At 38.9% G+C, this 12607-nt stretch overlaps 1 long non-coding RNA gene across 1 annotated transcript in view; it reads right to left on the minus strand.

Annotated features, from left to right (window-relative positions):
* Positions 1–878: 878 nt before the first annotated feature.
* The window catches only part of LOC132022574 (uncharacterized), a 110870-nt gene continuing 99141 nt past the window's right edge, over positions 879–12607 (minus strand). The window contains exons 4-7 of the long non-coding RNA XR_009405632.1: positions 3835–3943; positions 3574–3637; positions 1612–1771; positions 879–1409 (exon numbers count right to left, since the gene is read on the minus strand). This is a non-coding gene — a long non-coding RNA (uncharacterized LOC132022574). The remainder of the gene's footprint in view (positions 1410–1611; positions 1772–3573; positions 3638–3834; positions 3944–12607) is intronic.

Here is a 12607-nt window from a genome sequence, read left to right on the forward strand (position 1 = left end):
GCACAAGCTAGTGCATAAAGCCTACGTCAGCTCTTGCTTCTGACCTTGGTCATGCAGAAGCCATGGCCTTTTTCACAGAAGTAAACACACACATACAGATGCATGCACATATGCACATGCACAAACATATATACACACCCACACTGAGTATATACTAGCAGTCATTAGTGAATCTCACAACAGGAGTGAAAACATCTAATACCTCTAAATGACAGAGAAGTTGAAAGAGGATCCAGGAGAAGATGGAGCCATTCCAGTCTTGGCCACTGTCCCACACCAAGGAGGGTCAGTAGACAATATATGTAAACTACAAAAAAGTGAGCTGTTACTTCACTTACACTCTCCAAGCTGCCCATGAGGGTCTCTCATGTGGTCCAATCTAACTGGAAATATACAAGAAAGGGAATTCTGAGAAATGTATTTTAGCCTGGCCAAGGTGACACCTTACAAAGCCACCACCTTTGTCAACTTGGCACTCATGCTGATATCCTCCAAATAAAGATAAAAACAAAGTCATGTTTCTGCCTAATATAATAGAACTATCCCCATAAAACCAATAACTGGCTAACCCAGAGGTCCTAAAACTCTTTCTTAAAGGACCAAATAGTAAATATTTCCGGTTTTGCAGGCCACATAGTTTCTGTAGCAACTATTCAATGGTAGCCTGAAAGTAGCCATAGACAACATGTAACTGAATGAATGTGGCTGTATTCCAACTAAACATTATTTACAAAAGCAGATGGCCAGCCCTTGGGCCATAGTTTGCCAACCCCTGTGTTAATCCTTTCATCAAAAGAGAATGAAAATCCCTTTTGTGTTTGAGTGATCTTTATTCTCCTGCTATCTAATTCACACATCACGCTTTGATAGCCTATAGCTTAAATATTGAAGTATGAAGTTAATTACATGTAGCATATCTTAGAGAAGGAGATGAAAAAGAAGGGAAAAAAATTTGCTCAATATATATACACAAATATATACATATCTAAATAAAGAAAAAATACTCATAATGATTATAGTCCTTTTTCTGCAACTGGCCACATTTCTTTGGTTCCAAATTCCTGAAGGGCCTGGGCCAGTCACGGTCCTACCTGAATTAGAGGTAGTTGTAGCTTTCCATTGAGTTAATAATCACAATATATTGGTATACTGAAAGTTGCCCTAGAGGATCTCCTGCATTCCAGAAATACTCAGAGCATGATGGCAACACAATTTCCTCTTGATAGTCGAGATCAATCCCCATAGCCATCTAGTTAATCCCTTGTTTGCCTTGATTCAGTGGCCTTAAGAGTCCAAAGTGGCCAGGTGGCAGTCTCAACTTCCAGTTCACTGGAATCATTGTTGCATCTCCTGGTAGAAACATTCCTCTCATTGGAACTAAAAGGTCCAGAGCAGCAGAACCTTAAATCCTGGGAATGAGAAACAAAAATTATGCTAGAAGATCATTAGGGTTAATAATGAGAGCAACAACTTCACTTTCAACCCCCTAGATTCCTAGATTTGTCAATTCTGTGATTTCTGGGCAAAAGAGCAATATAACGGATGTTGATTTAGAGCATTTATTGCAATCTGGAGGACCTTGCTCCAGCCCTACAAAGTGTTGTCACCTACTTGGTTCCATGAATGAACCTTCAAAAGCTGATTTCACCTTTCCACCACATCAGTTGCTTCAGAATCATCAATAACATGATAGGACCAGTGAATCCCATGAGCATGGACCCATTGCCTAACTTCATTTGATATAAAGTGAGTTCCTTGATTAGAAGTGATGCTGAAAAAAAAAAGAAGAAGAAGAAGTGATGCTGTGTAGAATACCATGTTTTTGGATAAAAATATTTGGTCAGTTCACAAATAGTACCTTTGGGAGAAGCATTGCAAGAAAACAAGCAGAAAAAAGTGAATCCATATGCAATAAGGACAAAATGCTATCCAGTCCATGATGGAAGCAGACCAATGTAATTAACATGCAATTGGGCATGGAGGAAATGCCATTTTGGGGTCTCCTTGTTAGTCTCTGCTATTGGCAGGTTGAGCATTCAGCAGTGACTTTATCCAAATAATTCCATGTTGAAAGTGCGAAAATTAATGTTGCTGAACAAGCATAACCTCCATTCTGATTCCATGGCCATTTGTTCATGATCCCAATAAACAAGAACAAGAGTTACTGGAAAGGCTGATTGATATCCACAGAAGAGATCATCCTATTCACCTGATTATTTAAATCTTTCTTTGTGAAAGATTTATGAGTATTCATATGGGACACAAGTATTTTCATATTCCGGGTCCATTTGGAGCGATTTATCCACATATCCCTTCCCCAGATTTCCCTGTCACCAGTTTTCCAATGTGTTCCTTCCAAGTCCCTGACCAACTAGCCAAATCATTAGCCCCAGCCCACAAGTTGATGTGGACCCATATGTCTGGCCATTTATCAATCTAGGCAAAATGAGCAACCTTATGTCCTGTCCAAAGTCCTACCTACAGGAAAGATTTCCTTTCAACACTGTTTTTCAGAGCTGTCCCAAAGTGGAGCTGTAGTGCTACAGCTGTCCGCTTTCAAATGGTTTCTGCATATCATGAAGAATTATCTGTAAATTGATGTCAAGGGCTTTCTTCCTTAGTCAACTTGTCCTAGGGAGCTCACCATGAAGCCATAAGTGTGGCTGAGAGAAAAAAGGAAATGTAGCAGGAGTTGGGGGCATGGACATCTGGGCTACTTCCTCATGCAATTTACTTGTGCCTCCAGGGCTTGCTTAAGTCCAGTCTCACACATACTACTTCCTTTGATGATGCAGTGCTGCACCAGATGATACCCAGTACACGATGAGCATCTCAGGCCATATGGTAACTTGATAACTCGAGGTCAAGCATTCAGTCTATACTATTCCCAGTAACAAGTCAAAAAAATTGTTTCCCAAAAGGAGAAAGCATGGCTTTGCTAAAAAAATTCTTGGGGTCTTGGACGCCTGGGTGGCTCAGTGGGTTAAACTGCTGCCTTCGGCTCAGGTCATGATCTCAGGGTCTTGGGATCCAGACCCACATCAGGCTCTCTACTCAGCAGGGAGTCTGCTTCCCCCTCTCTGCCTGCTGCTTTGCCTACTTGTGATCCCTCTCTGTGTGTGTGTGTGTCAAATAAATAAATAAAATTCTAAAAAATATATTAAAAAAAATTCTTGGGGTCTGTGCTGTGATTCACCTGTAGGGTAGGGCATACTAAAGGCTCCCATAGCATCCCTATGTGGCACTAATACATCAAGTAGTATCATATTCTCTAAGTCATATGGCCCAATTAGCAGAACAGCTTCCATAGCAGCTTGACCTGTTGCAGAGTCTACTCTTATTCTGGGATTCACTCAAAACAGGCAGCTTTTCAGGTCACTCAGCAAATGGGTAAGTAATAATGGGTAAGTAGTAAGTCCAAATGAGATATATGTTGCCTCAAAAATTCAAAGAAGACCAGTAGGCATTTCGCCTCTTTCTTAATGGTAACGAGAACCAGATGCAGTAATTTGCCTTTCACCTTAGATGAAAATCTCTTCAGATTTCAGATAATTGGACCTCTAGAACTCTTACCAATATGGCAGGTCCTTGAATTTCTGTGGAATTCATCTCCCACTCTCTGGCACACAAATGGTATCTAGAATAGACAGAATAGAATAGAATAGAACAGAACAGAATAGACTACTTTCTGCTCACCATGTCTAATAAGCATAAAATCATCAAAGTATTATACAGCTTAGCTGAATGCTTCCAGCTCAAGGACTGTCATGACATTACAACCAAGCTGTTTGTAGTCATCTCAAAGACTTGATCAAGAATGAAGGACCCACTTACCTTGTCCATTGGCAGGCTCCAGCTTCTCTGTGTTGTTTCTCTGAGGGTGTCAGTTTGCCAACACACCATGTGGCCATCTCCACAGAGTTGCTCACCACGTGGTAGCATGCTTCCTCAGTACAAGTAATCCAAGAGAAAGGAGAAGGGGAGAGAAAAAAAGACAAGAGAATGAACACAAGACAGAAGCCAGTCATTTTATAATTTAGGATTTATAACCTATTATCCCATTATTTCTTTCATATTTTGTTCATTAGAAACAAGTCACCAGGTCCAACCCACACTCAAGGAGAAGGGATTACACAGGCTGTGACTACCAGGAAATAGGAGTCATTGGGGACCACATCAGAGGCTGTCAACCACACTGGGTTATTAAAGTAAAAATGAAAATGATGAACAATTTATTTAGAAATGAATATTCAGAGCCAAAGTAGCAAGATTCATCAGGTCTTTACATAACACATCCCATTTTACAAATTGGAAACTCAAGACAGAGAGTGATATTTGCTCGAGGTCATTCAGTGAGTGTCAAAACAGACACTCAAATCTTAGTCTAATTCCAAAGGCTCATTCTGACTCTGACCTCTCCTCCAAAATGAGAGATATAATGAGATCATTTATTTCAGATGACTTCTGTTCCCTTCCTTCTCTTCTCTTTCTGCTTCCTTTTCTCTCCATTTCTCTTCTCCCAAACTGAAAGACTATTCAGGGACTGGCATATTTTAACTTATTGGATGAATTATGAGATATCCTCAAATGTGAAGTCATAGTTTTTCAGAGATGATTTAGAATGATAACCCATGGCCTATCACACAGAACTGTCTCTTCTCCTCTGATGCCTTCTGAGCGAGGACTGGTGACATTAACACTACAATTTCAGCACACTTGCTCCTTAGTAACAGCTGAGTTTTCTCCAGGTACCTCTAGTTTCACAGCTACTCAGAACTTCCCCCTCTAAAAGGTCCAGAGTCACTCTCAGGACAATATATCCAAAGTTTAAAATATAACTTGAGTGGTTTAATCACACACCCACCTCCCTACCCACTTCTTCCACTTCCCTTTCCTTCCCTCCTAGAGGCCCAATCAGTGAGATTTCAGCAATAATTTCTGTAGTCTGGGAAAATGCCAGGTCACACTTGGGAGTACCTGGCTGCTCAGAGGACAGTTTCAGTTCCCACTACCCACCTACAAAGAAGAAGCAACTTGTACATTTAGAACAATCATTTTCTTTACATAGCTGAAATAAATCTCAGATCACAATTTAGAGGATGAAAGAAATAGGCTTTATTTTTTAAATAACTGAACAATTTATTTTATGAGTCTCATTCCACATAGGAGTTGAAATATAGTATGTCAATCCAGGGAGCCATCCTTAGTGGTGGCCTTGAGATCTAGAAGGGTTGGAGATAGGGTGGAGGTGTGGACTTTGGCCTTTAGTTATTATTTGTCTGTACCTGCATCTATTGAGATGTCTATCTTCAGTTGGGCCCTCGTCGTGAAGTCATTCTTGGCCCCTTGCCCCCCACCACAGTCCCCTCCAGCCTCATTCTGTCTCAGGTACTTGTGTGTCCCTCTCAGAGACACAGGAAACATTCAGCTGTAAGGACAGGAAAATCTTACCAATCTTTTGACCTTCCTGGGAACAAGGTACAACCTTTCTCTTCTCTGAAATCCCTATATCTTTCTGGGGAAGGTTCTACTTCCTTGATTGGTCCCAGGAATGGGACCTGAGGGTAAGCCGCAGGACCCCTGCTCGGTAACCAAAAATGTCTTTCCTTCTCTCAGATGTTCCTCTTCTTCCCTGCTCAGTTCTGTAGATATTAATCTCAGGTTGATATAAGGGCGAGGGGATAAACTGGCTTTGATTAACCAAATATTGTTTTAAATCCTTTTATCTTCTTCCTAGACCTAAGCTTTTAAAACTCAAAAGGTAATATTTCACTCTTGTTCTCTGATTTTTCTGTAACAACCTTCCTAAGACAATCCATATCTCAAGAATGGGGGGAAAGCCATAGGATAAGTAAAAACAATTATAGGAATATGCATATCAGTTAATATCAAAATATTATTTCACTACAGTTAAATACATTTTCCTGCCTTACATAAAATTTGTGTCATTTTTTTAAATCCTAGTCCTCCCATTTATTTTACATCTGCCCAAAGCAGGAAACTTGCTGAATTTCCTGAGTTAAGTGTCCATGGAATGAAAGAAAAAGGGATGAGATACTGGTCTTTTCCTTAAGGGAGATTGTTATGGATTGAATTGTGTCCCTCAGAGAAATATGTTGAAGTCTTAATTCCCCATACTTCAGAATATGACTTTATTTGGAAATAGGGTAGTTGCAAATTTAAGATGAGGTCGTACTGTGTCCTAATAAGAAGAGAAGAGACAGACAGAGACACGAGGAAAACATGGCCATGTGGTGACAGAGGCAGAGTTTGGAGTGATATATCTATGAGCCAAGGAACTCCAAGGATTGCCAGCCAACACCAGAAGCTAGATGAGGCAAAGAGATTCTCCCTACATATTTCATAAGAAAATGTGGCCTTACATTTGAGAGTGGCTCATAATTGGTCCAATAAAGTAATTATGTCAGTCTCTGAATAGTCTTGGAGTATGGCCCTGTCAACACCTTGATTTTGAACTTCTAGCCCCCAGAACTCCAAGACAACAAATTTATTATTTTAAGCCAAACATTTTGTGGTACTTTGTAATGACAGCCCTGGGAAACAAATATAGTAGTCTAGTTAAGGATGTAACAACTCAGACATTACAAAGCAGTTATAGAATAATGCACTGTTAAACTGTGTGGCGCTAAAGAGAACTGCGAAAGATCCAAGAGACTCTCAGATCCAGCCTATTTGATTCCCACCCCCAGCCTCTTGCCCACTCTGAGGAGTGACTGGATTAATTTATTCATAGCATTGACACAAAGAAGTTTATACCTCCTTGGCCTTTTGGGCCCTATGCTTTAGGATCTCACACTACAAAGCCTCCAGCTAAGGTCAGTCCTCCCAAAGGAAGTGACTCTTCTTTTGAACACAGATGCCATGCGCTCCTGGAGATTAAACAGGACAACGCTTCACATCTAGGAAAGTTATACTTGCTGTGACTGTCAGCCCGGAGATGGGGCCAACCATGTAGCTCCAAGCTTCACCCAACCAGAGCCCTAACCAACAGGAGAACTCTGTCTTATGGGACCTCTTTTGAATCTTCTTTGTTTGCCTGAAATCTTGCTAATTGTATTATAACAGTGGGTCCTACACAGCCTGCCTGACTTGGTTTTGTCAGGTTCTCCTCTTTTCTTGGGAACTGTTTGTTGTAGGCCACTAAATAAGCTGACTCTACTGGGGCTTAACACCCACCAGGTACATGACCAGTAAATTATCCTTTCCACTGTTGCTGGATTAACTATTATACATTTTATGTTTTCAGAGAGGAAGAAAAAAACAGGAAAGGGGATTGGACTCAAAGGGCAGAATGGCAAGGGAAGGATGAAAAGTCAGATTATTTGGGTCTAAAAAGGATAAAGGAAATGAAAGTTGGCTGGGTGTGCTAGTCAGGAATCATCCTTGTAACCTCATTTTACTTATCTATTTCCTCTAAATAATCAGCAGATCTTATCCATCTTATGTTCAAAATATGTCTCAAATCTATTCTTTTAAATTGCAATAACCACAACTTTTTGAAATTTATTGAACTTATTGTGGTAATTTCAATATCTAGGCAACCATCATCTCTGCCCTAGATGACCACTAAACCTTCTAACTGATCTCTCTTTTTCCAATCTTATTCCATATAATTCATTCTCTGTGAAGCAACCATGGTAATCTTAAATGATGAATAAAATAACCTCTGTCCCCTGATTAAAATTCTTCAACTTTCACTTTCAACCAGGATGGACTAACAGACATCTATCTTCCTTTTCTAAGTAATTAGAAAAATGGACTAGATAGATAGATAGATAGATAGATATAACTATTTTTCAGAAAGGTAGTACAGGACTATGATCCTTGAGAGAAAAGAAATAAGGCGAGCCCTACAATTTCATGAACTTACTTCTTGGAAGCAACTTTCAGTCCACATTACTGAGAGGGGGAATTAAACAGATCCCTATGCAGAGAAAGAGACCTAGCTAGGGGAGGCTAGGGTAGCTAGAATTTGTGGAGCAGAGTACTGGATAAGAGTGAGCAACAGCAGAGAGTGAGAAGGAATGAGAGACAGTGCTCCAGAGTTCTGCAGAGCAATCCCATCAAGTCTCTGACAAGGCACTGATCTGTGCATATGTTAGAGGAATCTACTCTAGGTCAGACAAAGAACCACGTGAAAGGCAGAACAATTCATAGACCGGGAACAGTTCATGTTCCTACTAGCCACAGTAGAAAGACCTCATAATACATGGGGCATTGGGAAGAGTCCTCAAAAAAAAAAAAAAAAAAAAAAAAAAAAAGAAGTCCTTCATAGTAGCCCTAAATTAGCCCTAGATTAAAGGTAACCCAGACCTCTTCCAACAAAACTTAAAAGCAAGCCTTGAAATAAACCAAATGATCCCAAGTAATTTAACTGCACCAGAATAAAGTCCAACTGTAGTTAAAGATATAAAACAAAATCCAGCAAAACAACATCTTACATTCAAAAAAATTATCAAGCATGCATACAGAACTATTTTGGCTATGATAGAATGAAGAAATATGTGACTCCTCTCTTCAACAAATAAGTATAAACTGGACAGAATTGTCAAAAATAACCATTTCATGATAGATGCTGGCGAGGATGTAGAGAAAGGGGAACCCTCCTACACTGTTGGTGGGAATGCAAACTGGTGCAACCACTCTGGAAAACAGCATGGAGGTTCCTCAAAAAGTTGAAAATAAAGCTACCCTACGACCAGCAATTGCACTACTGGGTTTTTACCCTAAAGATTCAAATGTAGTGATCTGAAGGGGCATGTGCACCTGAAGCAGCAATGTCTACAATAGCCAAACTATGGAAAGAACCTAGATGTCCATCAACAGACGAATGGATAAAGAAGATGTGAGATAGATATATATATACACAATGGAATACTATGCAGCCATCAAAAGAAATGAAATCTTGCCATTTGTGACGACGTGGATGGAACTAGAGGGTATTATGCTGAGCGAAATAAGTCCATCAGAGTAAGACAACTACATATGATCTCCCTGATTTGAGGAAGTTGAGAGGCAATGTGGGGGCTTGGGGGTAGGAAAAAAATAAATTAAACAAGATGGGATCTGGAGGGAGACAAACCATAAGAGACTCTTAATCTCACAAAACAAAGTGAGGGTTGCCAGGGGGAGGGGGTATTGAGAGGGTGGCTGGATTATGGACATTGGGGAAGCTATGTGCTATGGTGAGTGCTGTGAAGTGTGTAAACCTGGTGATTCACAGACCTGTACCCCTGGGGCTAATAATACATTATATGTTAATGTAAAAATAAAAAAATTTAAAAATAACCATTTCAGAACCCTGGAAAAATGACCAAAGGCAAACACCAAATTGAGAAATAATTATTATTTTTTTTAGAAATTGAGACCTCAGATAAGAACAGCAGGAGTCTATGGCCTTTTTGTCTGGGTTCATACTCACCCTCCCATCCCCAGGTTAGTTGCTGAAAATGGTAGTTGTAAAAAAGTGAGGCTGTTTGTGAAAACCAGCAGCTTTGCTGCAAGAAGAGGCAAACTAGACAAGGGACAGGAAGCAAATAGCCATGGCAGCATTATAAGTTTAAAAAAAAAAAAAAAGGTTTTTTTGTAGCAAATAAACCATTAAAACTCACAACCCTGCTAGCCTGAGTTTATGATCACAGCTAGGGAAAGCAGCCTGACTAGACAAAAATTTAACAAAGAGATCCTGAAAATGACAGAGCCATGGAAGGCTAGATTAGCTCTCCACCTATTCCTGGCTGACTGAGAAATTACACACATGCACAGGGTGTACCAAAGAGAGCCCAGTGAAAAACAAAATCCTAGGCATACTTGAGAACTAGCTAATTTTGAATGCACTGATTATTTGGTCTACATATAGGTAAGTTAGCAGAAGATTGAATTAAAGCCTTATGAACTCAAGGTATTTAAGCAAAATCTCTGCTGAAATCAGTGGCTGACCACTAGACTATCTGACACAGAGATGACTTCTAGTAAGCCAGGCCAAATAATAATAATAATAATAATAATAATAATTTTTTAAAAATTTAAAGTCTGGGCAGAGACATCAGCCGTGGTCTGTAACTCATGGGGGAGAAAGATTCAAACACCGAAGCCCAATTTTTTTTTTTTTTTTTTAAATCAGGGGTGGAAAATCCAAATACAGACTTGCTATAATGTATTATTGAAAATGCCTGGTATCAACCCAAAATTATGAGAAATGCAGAGAAACAGTGATGTGTGCTTCACATTCAGGAAAAAAAAATCAGTCAATAGAAGCCAACTCTATGAGTCCAGATATTAGACTGAGCAAACAACTTAAAAGCAGCTATTATTCATATATTTAAAAAAATCAAAGAAAACTTGTTCAAAGAATTAAAATAAAATATGAAAATATCTAATAAGTAAGGAATGTTAATACAGAAATAGAAACCATAAAAAAGAACCAAATGGAAATTTTAGAGTTGAAAAGTACAATAAATAAAATGAAAAATTCCCTAAATGGGCTCAAAAGCAGATTGGCAGAAGAGCAAATCAGTGAATTTGAACATATATTAATAGAAATCTTCCAATCTGAAAAATGGAAAAAAGAATGAAGAAAAATTGAACAGAACCTCAAAGAATTGTGAGACAGCATCAAACATATCCATGTAGGGGCGCCTGGGTGGCTCAGTGGGTTAAAGCCTCTGCCTTCGGCTCAGGTCAGGATCCCAGGATCCTGGGATCCAGCCCCACTTCCTGGCTCTCTGCTCAGCGGGGAGCCTGCTTCCCCTCCCCTCTCTCTGCCTGCCTCGCTGCCTGCTTGTGATCTCTATCAAATAAATAAATAAAATCTTAAAAAAAAAAAAAAAAGAAAAATCCATGTACTTGGAGCAACAGAAAGTGAAGAGAGAGAAAGTTAGAAAAAAAAATTGGAAAAAACAAAACCAAAAAATCCTCCAAGTTTCATGGCTAACATTAATCTTTAAATCCAATAAGTTCAACAAACTCCAAGAATGATAAACTTTCAAGCTCCACCCCAAACACATCATAGTCAAAAAGCTGAAAACCAAAGAAAAGAACATCTCAAAATCAGTAAGAAAAAAATGACTCATCATGTACAAGGGAACAAAAATGTGATTAACAGCTAATTTCTCATCAGAAATAATGCAGTCCAAAAGGCAGGAGAATGACATATTCAAATTGCTGCAAAAACAAAAACAAAACAAAAAAAAAAACCGCTTTTTTTTTTTTTTTAATTTAAAGATTTTATTTATTTATTTGTCAGGCATAGAGGGAGAGCGAGCGAGTGACCACAGGCAGACAGAGAGGCAGGCAGAGGCAGAGGGAGAAGCAGGCTCCCTGCCGAGCAAGGAGCCCGATGCGGGACTCGATCCCAGGACGCTGGGATCATGACCTGAGCCGAAGGCAGCCGCTCAACCAACTGAGCCACCCAGGCGTCCCAAAAACAAAACGCTTTTAATCAAGAATTCCATAACCATCAAAACTAAAAATAAGGACATTTCTGAAGATCAAAAATTCAGAGAATGTGTTACTAGTCAACCTGTCATACAGGAAATACTAAAGGAAGTCCTAGTCCTTTGGGCTTAAAGAAAGTAATACCAGATTGCAAATATAAACCACAGAGAGAAATGAAGAGCACAGAAATAAAAAATATGTGGGTAAATAGAACAGATAAACAAATATATATATAAAAGAAACATGTATTTATAAATATATAATATAGTTTATAAGTAAATGTATTTTCTCTTAACTTTCTTTAAAAATATGAGATTGTATAAAATAATAATTATAACACTATATTGTTGGGTTTATAACACATATATAAAATTATATGACAGGGTGCCTGGGTGGTTCAGTCAGTTAAGCATCTGACTCTTGATTTCACCTCAGGTCATGATCTCAAAATCATGAAATCAAGCCCCATGATGGACTCCATGCTAAGCCAGGATTCTGCTTGAGATTCTTTATTTCCTCTCTGACTGTCCTCCCACTTGTACTCTGTCTCTCTGTGTTTCTTTCTCTAAAGTAAATAAATAAATCATATATATATATATATATATGGCAATAATATCACAAAAGAAGGAGGTGGAAATAGAGTTATATTGGAGTAAAGTTCGTAAAGTTGCCACATTTTCCTGGAATTAAGTTGGGATCAACCTGCAGTAGCTTGTGGTAATTAAGATGTACATTATACTCCGCAGAACAACAACAACAAAGCTTTAAAAATAGTGATTTAAAAAAAATCAAAATAGGAATAACAATTGCATACCAAAATTTTTGTTTGACACAAAAAAATACAACAAAGGACGAACACAAAAGCAAAAAGCCACGAGATGTACTGAAGACAGACAGGAACGTGGCATATGTAAATCCAACCATGTTAAATATTGTGTGAGATGTGAATGGACTAACTCAAGCAGCAGAGAGTGTCAGACTGGATGAAAAAACAAGATCCAATAATGTGCTGTCTATAAGAGAAAAAGATTAGATTTAAAGACACAAATGGATTGGAAGTAAAAGGATGGTATGATTGTTATGTCATATGTCAAGCTAACTGGGCCATATTACCCAGATATTTAATCAAACATTATTATGGACGTTTCTG

Source organism: Mustela nigripes, chromosome 7 (genome assembly GCF_022355385.1).
Source record: "Mustela nigripes isolate SB6536 chromosome 7, MUSNIG.SB6536, whole genome shotgun sequence".
Taxonomy (NCBI): domain Eukaryota; kingdom Metazoa; phylum Chordata; class Mammalia; order Carnivora; family Mustelidae; genus Mustela; species Mustela nigripes.